The sequence below is a fragment of the Haemaphysalis longicornis genome, unplaced genomic scaffold (assembly GCF_048455015.1).
Source record: "Haemaphysalis longicornis isolate Haplotype H1 unplaced genomic scaffold, Haemaphysalis longicornis Haplotype H1 scaffold_13, whole genome shotgun sequence".
Classification (NCBI taxonomy): domain Eukaryota; kingdom Metazoa; phylum Arthropoda; class Arachnida; order Ixodida; family Ixodidae; genus Haemaphysalis; species Haemaphysalis longicornis.
In genome coordinates, this window is record NW_027526233.1 from 79719644 (window position 1) to 79739934 (window position 20291).

Genomic DNA, 20291 nt, shown 5'->3' on the forward strand with positions numbered 1-20291 from the left:
AGCGTACAGCTCTGACACGGCGAAAAAAGAATGCTAAAGGGCCGTACCGACCAAACAGAAAGCAAGGCGTCCCAGCGACATCCGTCCAGGCTTAATTACAGCTGCTACCAAATCTCCTTACAGAGGAGACGCGCCGCGAGAGCACTATCTCATGATTTTTATCCAAACGGCTAAACCGTAGCGCTTTTCCTAGGAAATGTGTTCTCAAAGGGTTTTGCCTTCCTGGCGCTTGACACGGTTAGCTTGGCGATTCGCTTCACCTGAGGCTTTCAAATTTCTTGGATCTGCCTCTATCCCGCTGCCCCGCTGCTCTTTCCTACCGCCGTGTTTTCTGAAAACGGACTGCGAAAGGGGATTCGGCTGCCGGTTTGTTCGCTCGCCTTGCTGCTTTCATCTTTATGCTACTGTCATCTTTTTTCGACTTCATCTGCGGCTGTGGAGTCCTAGCGCATGCAATATGGAAGGCTTCGAGCATCCAATCCCTTGAGCTCAGAGACAGGCAGGCAGACCGACATACAGACAGACAGACAGACAGACAGACAGAAGGACAAAGAGAGAGAGAAAAGACTTTCTTCGGGAGGGGGTTGTAGGCCTGCTGGTGCAACGGGGATAAGAATGCGGGTAAGTTCAAGTGGACTAAGATGGCATGAGCATAAGATGTCTATTGGGGGTTGTTATAGGAACATGGGAGCAGAACCGTCCTTCTTTACTGCTCGAGGAATAACGCTTGACTGTCCGAACATTGTGATTAGGTGAAGAGTGCTAGTGTTCACGAGACTCGGGCGTACTATTTACGAATTCTATTGACAAGCACATAGAAATATATAGAAAATCTAGCTGCAAACAGCTGCGCTCCAATATTGAGCTAAATGATGAAGGTAGAATGGGGAAGCTGCGCTCCCGCACAAATGCGGGTGCGCATAGTACAACCAACCTCAAATGTTTTAATTGAAATCATAAAAGGCCTATTTGGTGAAACCGTCTGCCTAGGTGTCTGTAGAAGGGAAATGACGCCTACGCCCTCTGTAGATGCCGACGCCAGTATGCTTTAGCCTGACATCACTTCGGAGGCCACCGGTCACGTGCCTGCGAACTCGGGTATTAGCGGTGAGATGTTTGAGTCGCGCCCACTGGCTCTGACGTCGGCTTAAGGACTCGCGCCGCGGTGGTATGCTGCACCAGCACCACCGCGACACTCGCGCCGCTGTCGACCACTTGTGAGGGGCAGCAGTGCCTGTTCTAGAACCCATCCGCTTTGATGCTTTAGTGAATTGAAAAGTGTAATTCCAGCAATTCAGGTATTTTGCCAGCTTCTGAAGCCTCTGAATATTTTCAAGCTGTATCCCGCACAAGGTTGCAACACACGAAGAGCGAGGGAACAACTTTCTTCAGAGCATCGGTCACATGATCGTGCGTGACTCGTCCTTTCTAGCCTGTTTGCAAGGTTCAGTGTTGAGAGCTCCTCGATAAGTATTCAAAATGCATATATTTCCCTACCGTATTTTGAGGTGCTCTTATGAAGACTCAACAGTGTAATGCTACGCATAAAGCTACAGACGTCTCAAGGACATCGCACAGCAGTAAATAAAACGGCTGTATTCTATTTCTTTCATGGTTGCTGACTTGTTTCAGACGAACGGTTATTTCTGCCCAAAGCATAATTGTTCGGCAGCGTCACAAATGCCTTACTAGGAGGTAAGGGAATGTTTGGGAGACTCACATAGTTTGTGTGGATATTTTCTTCAGCTTGTAAGGCATCCAGTACCTTCTTCCCCTTACAAAAATGCTTCTTTACATTCTGCAGACGTTCTGTAGACATCCTACCAACTTTATTGCTATCCTACACACTCTTACACTCTATTGACAGTTTTCTGTAAAAAGTGTAGTGAATGTTTGTTGACACTCGTCTTTGAGTGTTGTATATCGAACGTCTACTTAATTTTCGTTCATATTTGTCTGTTGACGGTTGTATACATAAAGTCTAACGAATTTAGGTTTACATTTGTCTATTGACGAGCTTCTGTAGGATGACCCCGAAAAATGTTTTGAGACACTTTGTTGCAAGTTGAATTTCAAGCAAACATATGATTCGTTCGTTCTAGAGTTTGATTTGAATTAACGCGTAATGGTTTTTTTCTAAATACCTGGACAGGCTCACAATATTTGCGGACAAACTATTTACTTGACATTACCAAATTACGTTACTTTGTTTGAATCAGGTTTTAAACACACAAACACACACACGCATGCACGCGCGCCCACACACACACGCACATACACACACACACGTATATCTCTCTCTCCCTCTCTCTCTGCGTGTATCTGCACACTTGTGCACTCCAAGAAAAAAAAAAGTCTCAAAAGGAAGCAACTTTCAATGTTCGCACCTCCAGGCGCGCTGTTTCTCCCTCGGAACAACCTGTTCACCCCTCAGCCGCACTGGTTTCGGCCCTTAACGACCCGCTTGCTTTCACTCTTCATGGTGATGAACATGGCTAATCAGCGGTTCCGTACAAGCGCAGGGCCAGTGGCAGCAACCACTCGCAACCGCTCGTCACTGTGTTTTGATTTAGGCAAGCTAAGTGCTACATGGTTGAAAGGAGCGAATTATGTGCGTACGTATTTCTCGAGAGCCTGCTGGACGCGTCTCTACCAACGGCGATAATCGAAAATCACCCGCTATGCTAACCTAATCCGGCCGGCAAGGATGCTTTGGCCGCTCTCGACCAACCGCCACCGGCGCACCTCCTTCTTTGCGTAACTCCGGTAGAAACGCGTCAATCACCCAAGGCAGCCATAAAGCAGCGCCCGTTCCGGCGCCTCGCTTTCTTGCAACCCATTGGAGTTTTCCGTTTTGTTAGGTTACAACTTCCAACTATAAAGTAAACAAGAAAATATGTGCAATTGTTTATGTCCCAGTGTTTCCCCCTATTGTATTTTGGAAATAATAACGCGTAGTTTTTTATACATGCAATGAGAGGAACGCCTCACCGCGGCATCGGCATCCCGCGGTTGGCGGCTATACATATATATAGTGCTTTGCTATTGTATGTGCGGTAAAGATTTCGTGCGTATTTGCGTTTGTGGTTTTTCGGCTGGAGTACGTTTCTGAGGTGGAGTTGTGTTGTTATGTTACATTTCAGAAAGTGAGCATGTGAGTGTATGCCTCCGAAAAATGTGAATGCTTATCCCTTGAAGAACCGTATTAAACTAACCTGTTGCTGTTTCCTTTTGTTTCATTTTTCCTGCGACTCAACGATCTTTTAGAGAGGAACAATGCTAACGTTCAGTTAGGCTGTATTAACAGCACGCTCTACAAATGGTCGGCTTTTCCACTGCATCACGTTTCGAATATCCTGTCAAAAACGCTTCGGGTAGTCACAGCGATTGAGTATAAAGTCTACACAAAACTTTCTGTATAGATTTTACAGAAACGTTTCAGGTCAAACACGGCGGCCAGTGGTTGAGAAACAGTTGGTAGGCTTTTGCTAGGAAGTTTATAGACAGTAAATGACAGTCTAGTCAATGTGGGTAGCTTATGTCGACTTTTCTCAACAAGCATTGAATTCTATGTTGGTAACAATTTTTATGAGGGTGACACATTGGCTTTCGTTAATGCTGCGTGGTAGAAGGTGTATATCCGCAGCGTACGTTGTTTATTCATGTTTATGATGATGTTTGTATGTTAATGGCGCAAGGCCCACTAGGGCAAAGAGCGCCAAAACAATGGTTATATATGAGAGGTGAAACCGTAAACACTAAGATAAGCCAGAAAAAACACAAGTAAAATCAGAAAACGACAATGAGCATGGCTGGTGTATAGGGACAGGGAGTGATCATGCATGGTTTGAAATGAGGTCTGAAAATTTAACTTCATCTAAATATTTTAAACACACCTTATAGAAAACATTTGATCGCCAGACAAGAAAAACGCTGGGTGTAGTGGGACCTGTAGTCTGTATAGTTGTGTGAAGTGTTTGCGTCACGTTGTGTGAAGTGCTGTGCATTGAATGAGTATGTGAATTGCGGATAGGGCCGCTCCTCAAATGCTGCACTGGCGTCTTGAAGATCCTGTGAGCATGTACGAGAGCGTTGCATCGGTGTGCCCTATCCGTAGCCTAGGCAAAGCGACTTCCGTGTGTTTGCTGCGTGTGTCAGTGGTGTATGTTCCCAAGCGTGGTTTGATAACATGTAACTTGTTATCTTCTGCTCACTCGAGTGTGTTTGCCATGTTCTACACAAGTGTTGTCTTATGTGTGGCTTGAGGTCTGTATATTGTACGGTTCTTATGTCTACAGTGTTCCTGAGTGCAGCCGCAGCGGCCCTCTCGTCTGCCAACTCGTTTCCAGCGATCCCAGCATGTCCTGGGACCAAGGAAAGGAGGAGGGATGTTTATGAGGAGGGATGACAAAGTAGTTTTGACCAAGCACATTATCCTTACTTTTGACCGGCCCACACTCCCAGAGTACGTCAATGCAGGTTTTGTACATTGTAATGTCCGACCCTACATTCCCAACCCGCGCCGCTGCTTTAAGTGCCAGCGGTTCGGACACGGAACCAACTTCTGCCGTGGTCCTCTGACATGCGCCAAGTGCGCTCAGCATGATCATCCATCTGATAGTTGTCCATCATCAACCCTCACCTGCGCCAAGTGCCAGGGACCCCATGCCACCTACTCTCGAAAGTGTGTGAAGCTTAAGCAGGAGAAGGCGATCATTATTGTGAAAGTCACTTAGAACATCTTCCCACAGGCGCGAAAGAGGTTCGCCTCTTTCCCCCTGGGGAGGTACGCCGACGCAGCTCGCCGGGGGGCGGAGCGGCATTTGGTTTCGGCGGGGACCCAGTACCGCGAGTCAGACTTGGTCCCACCTCCTACCCGCCCCCCCTGGGCTGACTCTGGCAGCGCAAACAGCCTCTGCACCACCACCTCACCCAGCAGCTCCTCTGGTGGCAACAACTTTTGTTGGGGATGCCGCTGCATCCACTGCCTCCTCTCCACCGGCCCAAAGCACATGCAAGGGCACGGAGATGGAGACCGAGGCAGTCGCAGCGGCCGCCTTCCCCGCCCCACTGTCTGTGCCGTCTGTGGTGCTTCCGACGCCCTCGGCACTGGCAGCGCAGGCAAAGAATACCCGAAAGGGTACCACGTCAAGGGGGCCCAGTCCGCTCGGCACACCCTTGCCTTCAGATGACGACATGGACGTCGAGCCCTTCCGGCTTTCATCGCAGCGGAAGGAACGGGCTGTGACGTCCAGGTCAGTAGAGAAGGCCAGAAAACCCCTTCTAAGAGTCCAAGCCCCGAAAGACCCTACATAAATAATCACACTCCAGTAGCTCTGAACACATACTAATGGGAAGAGAAAATATTGTTAAATGGAACTGCAGAGGCCTTCTGAATAATCTTGACGATGTGTGTGAGATTCTGCATGCTAATCAGCCAAGTTTAATGTGTGTCCAAGAAACACATATAAATTCTAATCAATTAAATTTCCTAAATAGCTATGTGGTATTCAGGAAGGATAGGGTTGGCTGCACACACTCTTGGGGCGGTGTAGCCATAATAGCCAGGAAATCCCTTGCATGCCACCCTATCACTCTGAACACCATCCTTGAGGCTGTAGCAATACGCACAATAATTTTTAATAGGTTGATAACGGTATGCTCCATTTACATTTGTACTGATTATGGGCTTTCTAGCTCTGACTTCGAGGCGCTGGTTGACCAGCTGCCCGAACCACACATTATAACAGGCGAACTTAATGCTCACAATTATCTTTGGGGCTCTTCTGGTACGGATGCTCGGGGTCGCCTGATAAAGAGGTTTCTTACATCCTCTGGAGCATGCCTTTTCAACAATAAACAGCCTACATATCATAACATAGGACACAACACATACTCATGTCTTGACTTGGCTATTGGCTCGGCAGTTCTCTTTCCTCTTCTCGAGTGAGGTGTGGCAACTGGCCCATATGGCAGTGATCACTTCTGCACCTCACTTACATATATAGGTAAAGGCCCAAGCAGTTCATCTTCAAAAATAGGTTCAATGTAGCACGAGCTAATTGGAACACATTTACCGAGACATCGAAACTACACTACACAACTATAAGACACCTACACGTAGATGAAGCCGCACAACTCCTCACGGCGCACATCCTCGACGCCACCAAAACGTCCATTCCCCACGCCTCTGGTGCCCGGCGGAACCAGCGGAGGCCGTGGTGGAATGAGGACTGTTGGCGGGCGCGAGAGGCCCAGAACAAGGCGTCGGGTATCCTCCATCGGTACCCCACGTCGGGAAACCTCATCTTGTTCAAACGGGCAAGGCATACGGAAAACGTGTGCGCCGTGAAGCAAAAAGAGATAGTTGGCGCTCATTCATAACATCTATAAACTCATACACAGACACACGCAAGGTATGGACACGTATACGCAAACTCAAAGGACAACATACACATAGCCTGCCTCTGGTCAGTACAACAGGGGATACACTGGAAGACCAGGCTTACTCACTCGCACAACAATTCTAACACGCGTCAAGCTCTGCACACTACACAAACACTTTCCTGAAACACAAAGCCTCTTGTGAAAAGAAGTCCCTACGCGACAACAAATTACAGACTTCTTACAACTCCCTGTTTTCACTACATGAGCTGAGGGCTGCTCTAAGCTCCACGCCCAGACAACATTACATATACAATGATACAACACCTACACGCAGACACACTTGAAGCACTTCTACATCTATATAATAAAATATGGCTTTCTAGGCACATTCCACTCTCTTGGAGGGAGGCCATTGTAGTGGCTTTCTTGAAGGAGGGAAAGGACCCGTCATCCCCCTCAAGTTACCGTCCAATAGCCCTGACGAGCTGCCTTTGCAAGCTCTTCGAGAAGATGATCCATCTCAGGCTCGTGTACTTCCTGGAGTACAATGGTCTTCTCGAGAGCTGCCAGGCAGTCTTTAGGGTGGGGCAATCGACGAACGATCAAGTGGTTGCACTTGACTCATACATCAAGGATGTCTTCGTGCATAAGCAGTGCTGTTTAACTGACTTTTTCGATTTCGAGAAGGCTTACGACACTGCTTGGCGTTATGGGATCCTTAGTCACCTCAGGTCATTCGGTGTTTTGGGTAATATGTTGAACACCCTTGTTAGTTATTTGTCAGAGAGAACGTTCAGAGTAAGAGTTGGTTGTGCACTTTCAAAGGTTCCTGTCCACGAAAATGGCGTGCCGCAAGGTGTTCGGTTGAGTTGCACTCTCTCCATAGTAAAGATGAACTCGGAAAGGCACGGCCACCAATAGTCTCTTATTGTATGTATGTAGACGACGTGCAAATATCTTTTAAATCATGTAATATGTCAATATTCGAACGTCAAGTCCAGCTTGGTGTCAAGAAGCTTGCCGGCTGGGCAGACAGGAATCGGTTTAAATTGAATCCTGCAAAAAGCTTCTGCGTTGTGTTCTCCAGGAAGCGCGGTGTCCATCCGGACCCAGACATTATTCTAAATGTTGTGTCGCTTCCTGTGAACATGGAGCACAAGTTCTTACGTGTTGTGTTTGACCAGAAACTCACATTCACTCCACACATCAAAGAACATAAACATAAATGTCTGAAAACAATGATTATACTTAAGGTTCTCTCCAATCAATCGTATGGATAAGACAAAGAACTCCTACTACGGCTCTACACTGCTATGGTTGGGTCTCGTTTAGACTATGGCAGTGTGGTATATGAGTTGGCGACTAAAACAGCGTTGCGAATGCTTGACCCAGTGCTACATTTGTGGCTTCGGCTTGCGTCGGGTGCCTTTCGCACTAGCCCTATCGAGAGTCTGTATGCCGAGTGTAATAAGTGGAGCCTTCAGAACCAACGGACGTACATGGACTTACTTTACGCTTTTAAAAGTTCATCGCTGAATAACCATCCTTTTTATCCTGTCTTTAACAACACATCCACATCTGTGCTTTTTGTAAATCCCCCAGCCGTTCCTCTGCCCTTTTCAGTTAGAGTGAGAGAGCGAGCCTCGGATCAGAGCGCTTCGTTTTTACATGTGTAGATATAATCCTTTTCAGACATTTTACCTCCTTGGACAGTTCGTCCTGTGTCCTCCGAGTGTTCTTTAATGAAACTTGACAAAAATCGGGTACCGCGAGCTGCAATCCTGCAGCACTTTCTGTCTCTGCAGTCTAAATACCCACTTGCAGAGTTTTAGAGTGACGCGTCTAAAACCTCCACTATGGTCTCCTGTGCTGCTCATGGTCCGAAGTTCAGTGCAGCCGGAACCATGAACGTCCACACAACAATTTTTTCAGCAGAAGCATATGGAATTTTACTGATTGCACGACACATACTTGAAAATCCAATTCCGAAGTCTATCATCTACACAGGTTCCTTTAGTGTTGTTCGCGCACTGTTATCGCATACACTCCCCAAAAACCACATAGTTAATCTTGTATTTACCACTGTCATGTCTGTGTATGCACAAAAGCATGAGCTGGTCCTCTGCTAGGACCCAGGACACGCAGGGATCGCTGCGAACGAGTTGGCAGACGAGAGGGCCGCTTCTGCTGTACTCAGGAACACTGCAGACATTACAACGATACCCTACACAGACCTCAAGCCACACATAAGACAACACCTGCGCAGAACATGGCAAACACCCTGGGATGAACAGACAGACAACAAACTACATGTAATAAAGCCACACTTTGGACGGTACACAGCTGGCTCACGCAACAGACACAGGGAAGTCGCCTTGGGTAGGCTGCGGATAGGGCACACCCATGCAACGCACACGTATCTGCTGACAGGATCTTCTAGACCCCAGTGCAGCAGGTGCGGAGAGGCCCTATTCGTAGTGTACATACTAATCACATGCCAGGCACTTTAGACAACACTACACAAACACTTCAGAGAGCTCTACAGACCACATATTCCCCTACATCCATCGTATTTTCTAGGTGACGATGCCATTGTTTCCGTGAAACGTGTGTTTGTGTATTTGTCAGACGTCAAGTTTTTTAACCTCATTTCCTATCACGCATAATGAAATCTGGCCCTATACACCAGCCATGCTCATTGTTGTTTTGTGATTTTACTTTTGTTTTCCTGACTTTACGTAGTGTTTAAGTTTTCACCCCTCATATATGACTATTGTTTTGGCGCTCTTTGCCCCAGTTGGCCTTGCGCCATAAATATGCAACCATCATCATTATTGTGGATGTCATGTTAACTTGCAGATATTATAGAGCTCCTCGGGTACTGTAACTATTTTATCCCTTCGTGCTATGACATTGCCTTTTTTGTATTTAATTGCATACAACTGATTTTCCCAATTCCTAGACGCCTATTCACTCCTTTCACGAGGTCGTAGTTTCGGAAACCACACTACGGGCATGTTCTTCTCCATTTGCTTCATTTCAAAAATCTGTATCTGCTTCAGGGATTATAATGACCCACCACATACTTCTCTATGCCTTCCTTTGGTTTCTTGGCTGGCTACCCTTATTTTTATCTTAATTCAACGAGCCTCTCATTTCCAATTCTGAGTCGCGGCACGCATAGCGCGGATCTCCGTTCTGGAAGGCCTGGTGCCATAGGAAGCTTAAGAGGGTCCGACACTGGTCCACCGCTCTCGACATGTCGTAGACGCTCGAATCACGGGCCGGGGACTAATAAGAAGGTCCACTTCACCCCGAGTAGTGAGAAGGGCGCGGGCTACCACACCGGAAACGCAACAAATACCTTAAGGGTCACAGAAGGGTGTCATGAGCACACTGAATGAACTAGTGCAACCTTTAGGCTGGGTCGTCAACGTAACCGGTGACAAGGATAACGTTTTAGGTGCAGCGGAAAGCTTTAGATAAAACGTTTTTTGCCGCGGTCCCACCATTTGCTGTGTGTTTTTGGGCTGCGCCATCTTCTCTGTACGTCATGGATTCTCGCATGCGCATCACGAGGCAAAAAGGAAAAGAAAAAGCGAGAAGGCGTTTTCTGCACACCTCCTGGTAAAATGAAACAATAGTACGAAACAGGTTTTCGAAGAAGCCACATTTGAGAGCCGATTCTGTAGACTATTTTTGAAACTGCATCAACAACAATGCCAATGTAAATTGAGCACAGTGCTCATGAGTTTGCGCTTTTATAGAATAAAAGCCCTATGATGTACGTAAACAAATCTGCGCTCATTTCTGTACGGCCTTCTAGAGAAGCAACGTGAACAGCCAATTGAAATCGGCATTTATGTTTGTAATGTGTGTTTAATCACGTGTCACGCAAGCTGGTACGCATGCCCTATTTTTCTGAGCTGTGTAAAGGGGACTTGTTGCTGAGATGGATTACACAAACATTGCGCACGGTGGATACCTCAATTTGACCTCTGCTTGCGAGATCGTTTTGTCACAATGATCGTTTGTACTAAGTGTGGTAAGCTTTTTTTGTGCCCCTTCTGTTTTTAGATGTTTTTCCTCTGAACTGTTTTCGTTCAGCAGCTCTGTACGCAAGTTAGAGCCACTGTTCTTGAGCTACGTGGTTGCGTATATGCACCACAATGTCAAATTGGAGCCACTGTTTTGGAGCTATGAATTTTGTGTTCATTGTTTTTATTTTTCATCATAGATGTGATGATGCCAAGTGTCAATTAAACGTTATTTAAAAGTGCTTTGTGTGTTTTTGTAAAATTGAGTATGGAAGGCTGAGCATACCCAAAGAAAGTACCTGATATCATACCGTGCTCGGCTTATTCTGTAATTGAAGACTCTTCGTTCGTTTTCAAGGAGTTTAGCTGGGAAGAGGCGCATAAAGTCGCGCCGCAGCTGGAACGCTTCATCCCCGGCGAAAGCGTACGGCGCAACCTTTGTGGTGCCTGGGATCCGCCCAAGTGAGAGGATGTCAAGCTGCCCTTTGGTAAAGGCCTTCCCAAACTCTACGTTCTTGAACACTCCGCCGTCACTCTGGCGGCCCTCCACCCCAACATCAATGAGCACGATCTTTGAAGAACTGTTGACCACGGCCATGAGCACAATGGAGAAAGTACCCTGCAGCAGTAGGCATTAGACAAAACATTAGCACATGTAAAGTTGTATGTGTAGGTGGGACCTACAATAATAAGCGATCACAAAGAAAAAGTACGACAAAATGTACTTTGAAATCCCCTATGCTGTCCACTCGTTTATTTGTACCAGCTTATCTCGAAAGATTTCTGGCATGCCCAGTGATAATTTATTTTGCTGTAAGGGCTCTGAAAAACACCTCTGTTGAAATTCAATTTCAAATTAAGCAATAAATCCAGCTGTCATAAGTACCAATGAACCTGCAGGAGCACTGGAAGAATACTGCATACATGAAGTATTCTGGCAAAACGACTTAGACCACGGGCCTGTATTCCTTCGTTTTGAAAAACTGCAAGCTCAGTCCCCTTCTCTGTCTCTCTCTTTCTCCCTCCATCTCCTGCTTTCTAGAGCCCCTGTGCACCATTCAAAAGTGGTGCATACGAAAAAAGTATAGCATTGCAGGGCAAAGCTCTGGACGTTGTCCAAGCATTTTAAATTAAAATGTACTTGAAGAAAGTGGTGAAGAATTTTAGGCAACCTCCTGCATTACAGAGTATGGAAGCTTACTGAAACGAAAATAACTAAGACAACTTTTTCTACCACTGCACTTAGCAACATTTCTATTTTAACTGTCACAGTTACGCTACTGTCACCACATCCCTACAAATGGGTGGTGCACATTGGCTGTCTATGTTGCCACCACACATTCTCGAGCAGAGAAGGGCACACTACCCCTCCCGCATTACTGCTGCCCGTTTCAGTATACGGCCGATGCTGAGGGTAAAGAAAAGTGAAAAGTTGTATAAATGGCCAGAGTGACTTACCTTGTAATTGAACTAGGTACTTCCAGATTTCGGCAGGCAGGTGATGGTGACGTGCTTCCCGTCAACAGCCCCCAAACAGTTTGGGAACTGGCCAACGCCGGGTGAAGTCGCCAGCAATCTTGGCCCAGTCAGCCTTGCTTGGTACCTGGAATAAATTGGAAACCAGGAACAAACTTGTAAACTGACAAGACCTATTTTTGGCTAAATATGTTTGTGAGGTGCAATGTGAAAAAATAAAAATCACTTTTTTTCTTGTGCATCCTTTTTGGGCATGCATCCACGGCACGGTGAACCAAACTTTGTATAAGGTGGAGGTTTCCTTTCATGCTGAAGGCATGGTGGTCACTTTTGCTTCCGAGTTGTACACGGTCAACGCAGTGCATTTTGCCACCCCATTCTTTATTTCGACAGCACAAAGCTGTGATTACTGCATTTGAAAACCAGAATAATCAAATAGACATAGTTCAGCCCGCTTTCAAAGCCCATAGGGATATATTGTATTTGCTAATCACGATTGCCTTAGGCACTGTTAATAATGAAATTTCTTTCATTTAAACACCGAGCCTTCGAAGGAATTGCTGGTACTGCAGATATGATGAGTACCATTCACTGAAAGGAAATTTCATACAGGCTCTGATGTTCCCCACCTTCATAAAGTGGTCCTTGAGACGAGCCCAAATGGCTCTACAGGTCACGTGAATGCTTTCCCGGCAGTTTTAACGCCGATACGGTAGGCTAGGGCCACGTTGCAGATGTACTGCCCTAAAGCCAGGTAGCTGCAACACAGAGAAAAAGTAATTTCTCATCCGATTCACAATACATGGCCAGCACTACTGCAACAAAAGTGTTTGATAACATGCAAACTCAGAACAGGATTGCCTCTTAAGGTAACCAGAAAAGGCAACATTGCTTTCTGACACCGAAGGGCCTCTATTTTAAAACTTTTGAAGACTTGGCCAAAGTGAGAAAGCATTAATGATTGCAACGCCCATTTTGCCATTACAAATGCACAAGCCAATATTATAAGCTGACGTATGCATCTATAATCTGTCCTCTGACATGTTTATGTTCTTGCATCAGCATCAGAAGGCAACCTGTACCAACCTCAAGGTTATTGCAAGCCTTTCGCCTTGCTCTAGGGGCTCTGGTATGAACTGCTGCCGTATGAACTGGGCTCTGGTATGAACTGCAGCAACAAAGCCCATTAACTTGTCGAACAGCGCGGGTGTCATGGTGTAAAATTAAAAAAAAACTGCTCGTCGCCTTCCCGCATTCGACGCATCTGTAGGGAGAAGGAAACTGTACTGTTGAAGATGGACACCATTTGCGTTACTTGTACACCCGCCCAATTTTTTACCAATATCACGGGAGCGTCGACCGCTCCGTCGATCAGCGCCGTACGATGGAGTGATACGACAAACTCGGCGAGAGTAACCGCATGCGCATTAAGCAAAGGCCGCCGCTATCGTCTTGTGCTGTGCTGTTTTAAGAGCAGACAACCACCCCCGAATATTTTATTCGCTTATCACACTGCCCCCCAACCCACCGTTAACGGGGCGAAGAGGGCAAGTGAAAGCGGGTGGTAAGAGCAGTATGGGGTGGCTGTCGGCTCTTGGAAAAGCCTAGCCGACGGTGGCAGCAGCGGCCTTCGCTTAGTGCGCATGCGGTTACTCTCGTCGAGTTCGTCGTATCACCCCATCATACGGCACTGATCGGCGGAACGGTCGACGCTCCTGTGATATTCGTAAAACATTGGCCGGGTGTACACTGGGTAAGCCAGCTCCAACGGGCTATGAAAAGGGTAGATGATTCATCATGCATTTACACGATGCAGAGGTACTATCTTTAAGGGAGCTTGCTCATGTCGCAGCTACAAACTCTGGTGAATAAAATGGGGCATCTAGAGCACTCTGGAATTTTATTTAATTTATACCAAGCGCATTAAACGTTTGATTGGCGCTGCACACATTGTTTAACCTCTTTCGCGAAAAACGGAACACGCTAGCTGCGGGTTACAATGCGCCGGAATGCTTCGCTCGCGCAAACAAAGCGCCGACGACAGACGAGAAGCCAGCGCTTAGAACGTGTGCACCCTGCTGTTGGTCATGACGCCATAGCTTTCAGAAAACACAAACAAAAATTTCCGTTGTGACAAACCTACTCAGATTACCATGCCTATGATAATAGGGCTAGCCATTAATGCGCTGCGAAATAGCAACACGCTACTCACGGCTGTGTGGTACAGGCCTTCCTGTTTTCGCGCCAAGAAGACAGGCCGCACCCAGCATCAGTGCTCTCGTTGCCTTCGCTGTCGCCCTTCTGACGATTGCCTTCGCTACTCGCGTAGCCAGCAGGAACAGATGGATGCGAGTCAGCGTTGCGACCATTTTCCCTCGATAAAGCAGGATAAACGTAAGCGGGCTAGGAAAGAGCAGTAAGCAAAACCAGAGGGGGCGATGTCGAAACAATGCGCTACCGAGTAAACAAAACCGCCAAGGTAAATTTAACTGGTAGCGAAGGTTCCATAGAAGCCCATACGTTCAGAAAATGGCTGCTGTCAAGCTGCTCATGGGGCTTAGCGCCATCTGTGTGAGGAGGGAACACTTCCGGCGGAACAAAAAATAAACCGGATGTGACGCAAGATTCGGTCAAAAAGTGACGTCATTTTGGTACCATTAGCGCGAAAATTTGACTTCAAAATATCTTTAGCACGCCTCTGATCGCTGAGGGCTCATGTCATTGCTATCTGACGCAAGTTGGCGAGCCCTTGGCGTGTATGCTTCAAGTCAATGCCTTCTTAGCTAGAACAGACTCGTCACTACAGAAACGTTCTTAAGCATGCTGTCATATGATTCGCCTCGGTGTCCGTAAAAACATCTTGCATTTTCTCTGAATCTTTATTCTGTATTCATGCCTTCCAGTGCTGTACAAAAGCAATCAGTTGTTTATTTTGATTGCAGTTGGTGGCAAACCGGGAACCTGGGCAAGTACCCCCCTTTCTTCCCCCCCCTTTCTTCCCCGACCGGAATTTTTTTTCTGCCTTGGGATGCAGCACACAATGACCCTGGAACACTCTCCCCGACACCCCCCCCCCCCTTCATATCGAAAACGTGCCCACTCCTCACCCCGATACAAATTTCTACCAACGCCACTACTGGGCTGTTTAATTGCGCCGCACATACGCAGGTTGCGTGCGTGCCTCAAGTATAGATCAAGGTTATATAACGCTTGCTCGGTTTGTGTGCTTCAGTTCTAAGAGGTGGAATAACGCATATTCATGCTATAAGCAAGACAATTGAATTTTATTCCAGCACAAACATAAAACAACTTTAAAACACTGGACAAAATGAGCACGTACACAATAAGTACAAAATGTTCGTGGGCATTAATGCATTATGATTTTCTTTACGCGCCGAAAAATTGACTTGTCCCGTAACACATAGCATTATGAGCAATGAAAGCCTCAACAGCAGAACTACTTCGAAACAAGAGAACAAAAACTAGGCACTGAATCTTTACGCAGAAAATCGGGCCGCAGTAATGCCGATTCATGAAAGTGCACCGAGCACACCGCAGCTGTCCCGGCGTCTTATGAAGTAGACATGGGTTTCTACATAACTTCACCGAGGATTCACGCCGGCAATTTCATGGTTGCATTGTTTAGGCAAGTGTCCCAACAGATGAGTAAAAAGAAAAAAAATGGATCAATGCAAAAGAAAGCCACAGCAGCATGTAAATACACATAACAGGAAAGATCTGGCAGCAGCGCAGCACGGAGCAGCACAACACAGTACTGCCATGGAAATAATGCTTGCGTATTCAAGTACGGGAAGCAACGATCACTACAAGCGTTGTAATGCAACAGAGAAGGCACTGAGATAGACAATTAAAGCAAATTGTTTGAATTCAAGTGTGAATACCCTGAGAAGTCCTAGAGTAATTGACACCACTTGCTCCGAGCCAACCTGAGGTGAAATCAAGAGATAACTGTGACATAACAAAGCTTTAGACGCATTATTTTTCGAAGCACCACCACGTCCCCTAACACAACCCCCGTGCACGTATTAACAGTACTATATTTTCGCGTTACGTGTGGAAATGAGAGGAAAATGGTGCAGTGAAACGCCAGGCGTACGGGAGTTGCTGTTGCAACCTTGTACAGCACATCGTTTCCGTAGGTACCGGGGAAGGCGCTCCGCTCCAACCGTTGGCAGCATCGTCCCGTAGTTCACCGTGCTCGCCGGGCACGTTACTAAACGTGTTCACCCACGATACAACGCACCTGGCACCTCCACGCACAGCAAAAATTAAGTGCACACCAAATTAACAAGGAAGAACGAATGCAAATGCGCACCACCAAAACACGCGAGGGGCGTTTCCTAGCAAACGAACTTTAGGCGCACCTTTCCGAACACTACAATCACTGCAACACAGAGAATGACATGTGCCATTCTTCAGAGGGCGCTACAGAAAAGGTTTTTGAGAATGAACACCATATTCATAAGTTCTTTGCACAGTGTGCCTAAATAAATGTGATTAATAAATAAATACAGTTCGTAAAATATAAATGTTGCCTTATTGTTGAATAAAACTTGTTTTTTTGCTACTAGTGTTTGTTCCCTCCTCACCCAGTCGCGCTTCAATCGCTACTCCCATAAGCCCCCATGTTGATGTCGCTGGCAATAGGTTCTGAACCGCTTTTCGCCCGAACCTTCGCTACCATTTATATTTACCTTGAAACCACCGGCTCGGCTCGAAAGCTCGACTCGTGGCTAGGCTCAGCTGCTGTGTGTGTATGTCATGTCGTGTCAATAGTTCGCATCGACAAGAAACTGTTTTTTCTGCGTCTCAAAATAAAAAAGAAATGCTTTTATGCGTTTTAGTAACTATTTTGCGGCGTGTTGGTAGTGCGAATTTGTGTCTATAATCAGGCAGTTCTGGCCAGTGTGGTCTAGCGACATTCGGCTGCGCCGGTCGAGCGCGGTGAGCGTTCGTGCGCCTCTCATGTGGTTGCTCACCCTCCCCCTTCACAGGCGCCCTGAACTCATCAGCGCGCCAGGGCGTGGAATCTTGCGCGCGAACACGTGCGTGGAGTTGCCGCTTTAAGCGCGATTTCTCATCGCGCGTAGTTTCGGAGATATTAAACGGATTTTAATACTTCGTGGGGGATGAGATTGCTGGGATAATAGGGTTTATCTCAAAACACATTACCAGTAGTAATTGGCAAGCGATTCAGGTTCCCTTTAACATTTGAAGCTGCCCGATTCTATTCGCCTTTATTATTTCTTCGACCGCATTGCTGATAGTTCATTAAATTTGTGCTGTGACGTCCATTGGGGAAGTCCTAGAGCGATTTTGATTGTCTTTCTGGTAAACATAGGGATGATGCTGAGTATGCTACTCGAAAATTATGACAGCGGTGACAATTTTTACAATGTCCTTTTCTTTCCTACGCTTCCTTCTGTTGGTTACTTGGTTATTCATTCGTAGTGCTTGTTCTATTGGTTTTATAAAATGGTTTAAGGCTTTTGCGAAACGATTGTCCGGCTGTTGTCTCATTCCCAGTATTTTAGGGTCTTGATCTTTTGGATATGTTTGATTGTCATGGGAGATGGCGGTGCGTATACGTTCCCCGGGGTTTCTTTTTCTAGGATTTGGAGCAACTCTGATTATTACACCTAGCATTGTAGTACACACTGACAGGCATGCTTTTGCAGGGCCGTGTCTGCTATTTTTGATTCTTCCTTTTCTACGCCGGACCCCGTGGTTATCCACATGGTTATATTTTCCGGAACACCTATCAATGCCCCATAGCGCCATAAACCACCACCGAAGACGACGAAGAGGGTGCGGCTGGCCCGAGCGATCATGGCAGCGTGTAAACGGATCGCATCGCTCTGCGGCAACATCTTGTAAATAGATCACTTCATCGTCGCCCATGGTTCGCATGATCATTGTCCTGCCGCCACGTAACATTTTGGTGGAGGGTGAGGGTTTCAGTCCCACCCCGGCCCTTAGATTCACCCCGTCTCGGCTCATGAAGCGATCTCATCCTGGCTCCTGGAAAGCGTCGGCCCGTAGCAGCCCCGGTGAGCCACGGACGCGACATTGCTCAGCCCCGTGTCCCCTGCCCATGCCCCGCCGAGACCTGACGAACTCATCAGCCATGACCAGACGTACAGCCGACGACGTCCCCCCGCCCAGATATCCGGCGCTTCTACGAAAGCTTTGGACGCTGCCTCGTGGGGACGGCGGTGGTCACAGCTGTTCCGGGGCCGGTGCTCATGGCGACCATCACCATCATCAGTGGCGGCAAGTACTTCACTGTACGTGCTCTTATCGCTTTGCACATTCGCGTCGCCACCCTGTCTTTGCCCTGGCCTCGACCGGGAGGGTCGTCCTCCGCCGGGGGGGATATCACAGAACACCTATCAGTGCCCCATAGCGCCATAACCCGTCACCAAAAACGACGAAGAAGGTGCGGCGGGCCTGAGCGATCATGGCTGCTTGTAAATAAATCGCATCGCTCTGCGGCAACATCTTGTAAATGCATCACTTCATCGTCGTCCATGGTTCGCCTCATCATTGTCCTGCCGCCACGTAACATTTTGGTGGTGGCAATACAGACGACATGAACGATGAGACAGTGGAACGATGCATTTACAGCTTATTTACATTTGCGGCAAAGCCTGAGCCCGCGCAGGCAGCGCGCGCCCACAGATCTTCTTCGTCGTCGTAGGCTGGAATCACAAACCACGCTGCATTATCCACTTCATCGTGTTTTCGTAGCAATATCATCGCCGTATATTGCCTGTCCGTTATTAGGGATTTTGTTTAGGCTTTCTGGAAACTTGTGCATTGCCACGGTGATGAAAATTGGAAAAATCACCGAGCTCTTGGTGTGCCTGTATTCGGTGCTTTGTGTATGTGCGTATTCCCCCAATTCCTGTTCTGGCCGTCCGTTCCCCTACGAAAGCAAGCACATAATTAAACATTCTACCTGCGCAGCTTAGGTCTTTAGAGTGAATAGAACTGCTTGGTGGGCGACATTTTCGAATGCGCTAGTTTAAATGTAGGGGCATGATCACAGTTTGATTTGCAAAAAAAGCTGCATTTAGAACTTCTTCCATCATTTATAGTGAAATGTACTGGGGTGACAACTTTGGCCTAAAACCGTATGTTATGGTAAAAAGGTGTTTAGTCGCTAAGTACTTCTACAGTTCATCCAGGGCAAAGTGTTTTCATTATTGTTTCTACACAGGAACCTAACATGGCCTCATGTTCTCTATGACAATCTGTTACCCTGTTTGGGTAGAAGTATCATTTCGGCTTCTGCCATTACGATTGCAGGGTTCCTTCCTCCCATTGGCTATACGCCTCGAGCTTCACGATTGCGGCGCCGCCTGCCGCCGCTTCTCCGCGGCGTTGACGGGATTTGCGCTGCGTGGCTGATAGGGGCTCGTGCAGTGTTTTGGTTCTGTTTCGCTTCTTTTCGCCTTTCCGCGCCCTAAAAAACTTGTTATGGTGACGTCTATAGGCAGAGAGTACGTTTAGGTCACTTAAATAGCAGCTGCGTCTTCGTAGAGTACGCGATCGCCTGCAAGAGCTACCCGGGGACGCGGTGCTGCGCGCTTCGTCGCCGCTCTTGCGGGCGTCGGCGACGATAGCAACATATCACCCCTGTCGCCTCCAAAACATCAGAAACAAATGAATTCTACTGTCGCCTCGTTTAGTCCTGATACTGGCACAATGAGAGGTTGTCTTCAGTTTGTAGCGTGGACAACGAAGGCGGCTTCGTTTCGAATATATACGCTGCAGAAAAAGCTGTTGCGGGGATGTGATGACCCAATCCGGTACAATAACTCATGCCTTTTATGAGAATACAAACCATGCGAAAATGTAAAGTATATTCGAAGCCTGTGCGTCGTTAAATGTGTACCTACACACGCGATATAGCAAGAACCAAGGCAAGTAATAAAACCATGAAAAAATAAAGGCTCTGCAATTGCAGAAATAAGAAACATAATAGCTCTAACGGAAATGAAAAAAAAAACAGTGCAGCTTTTGACATGCTAAAGACGTTCGTCGAAACTTAAACCAGGTAGGGTTCACTAGACCAACTATATGCGAAAGCCCTATTTCGCGAGACGTCGATCGGGGTGGGGGGAGGGGGGATGCTGTGTACAAATGCGGAGCGGAATCAGGCAATGAACGTTTTAGTAATCACGCACACACAAATCCCGCGTTCACTTTCGTTTTGTTTTTTTACTTCAACGAACAGCTGATCAGCTGTTCGTTGAAGTAAAAAAACAAAACGAAAGTTGGAACGAAAGCTGACGCATTTTTGGAAGTTTACATGTAGGCTGTCAACAAGCGATGAAAGGTGTCGTTGAAAAAGTGTCGTATGTG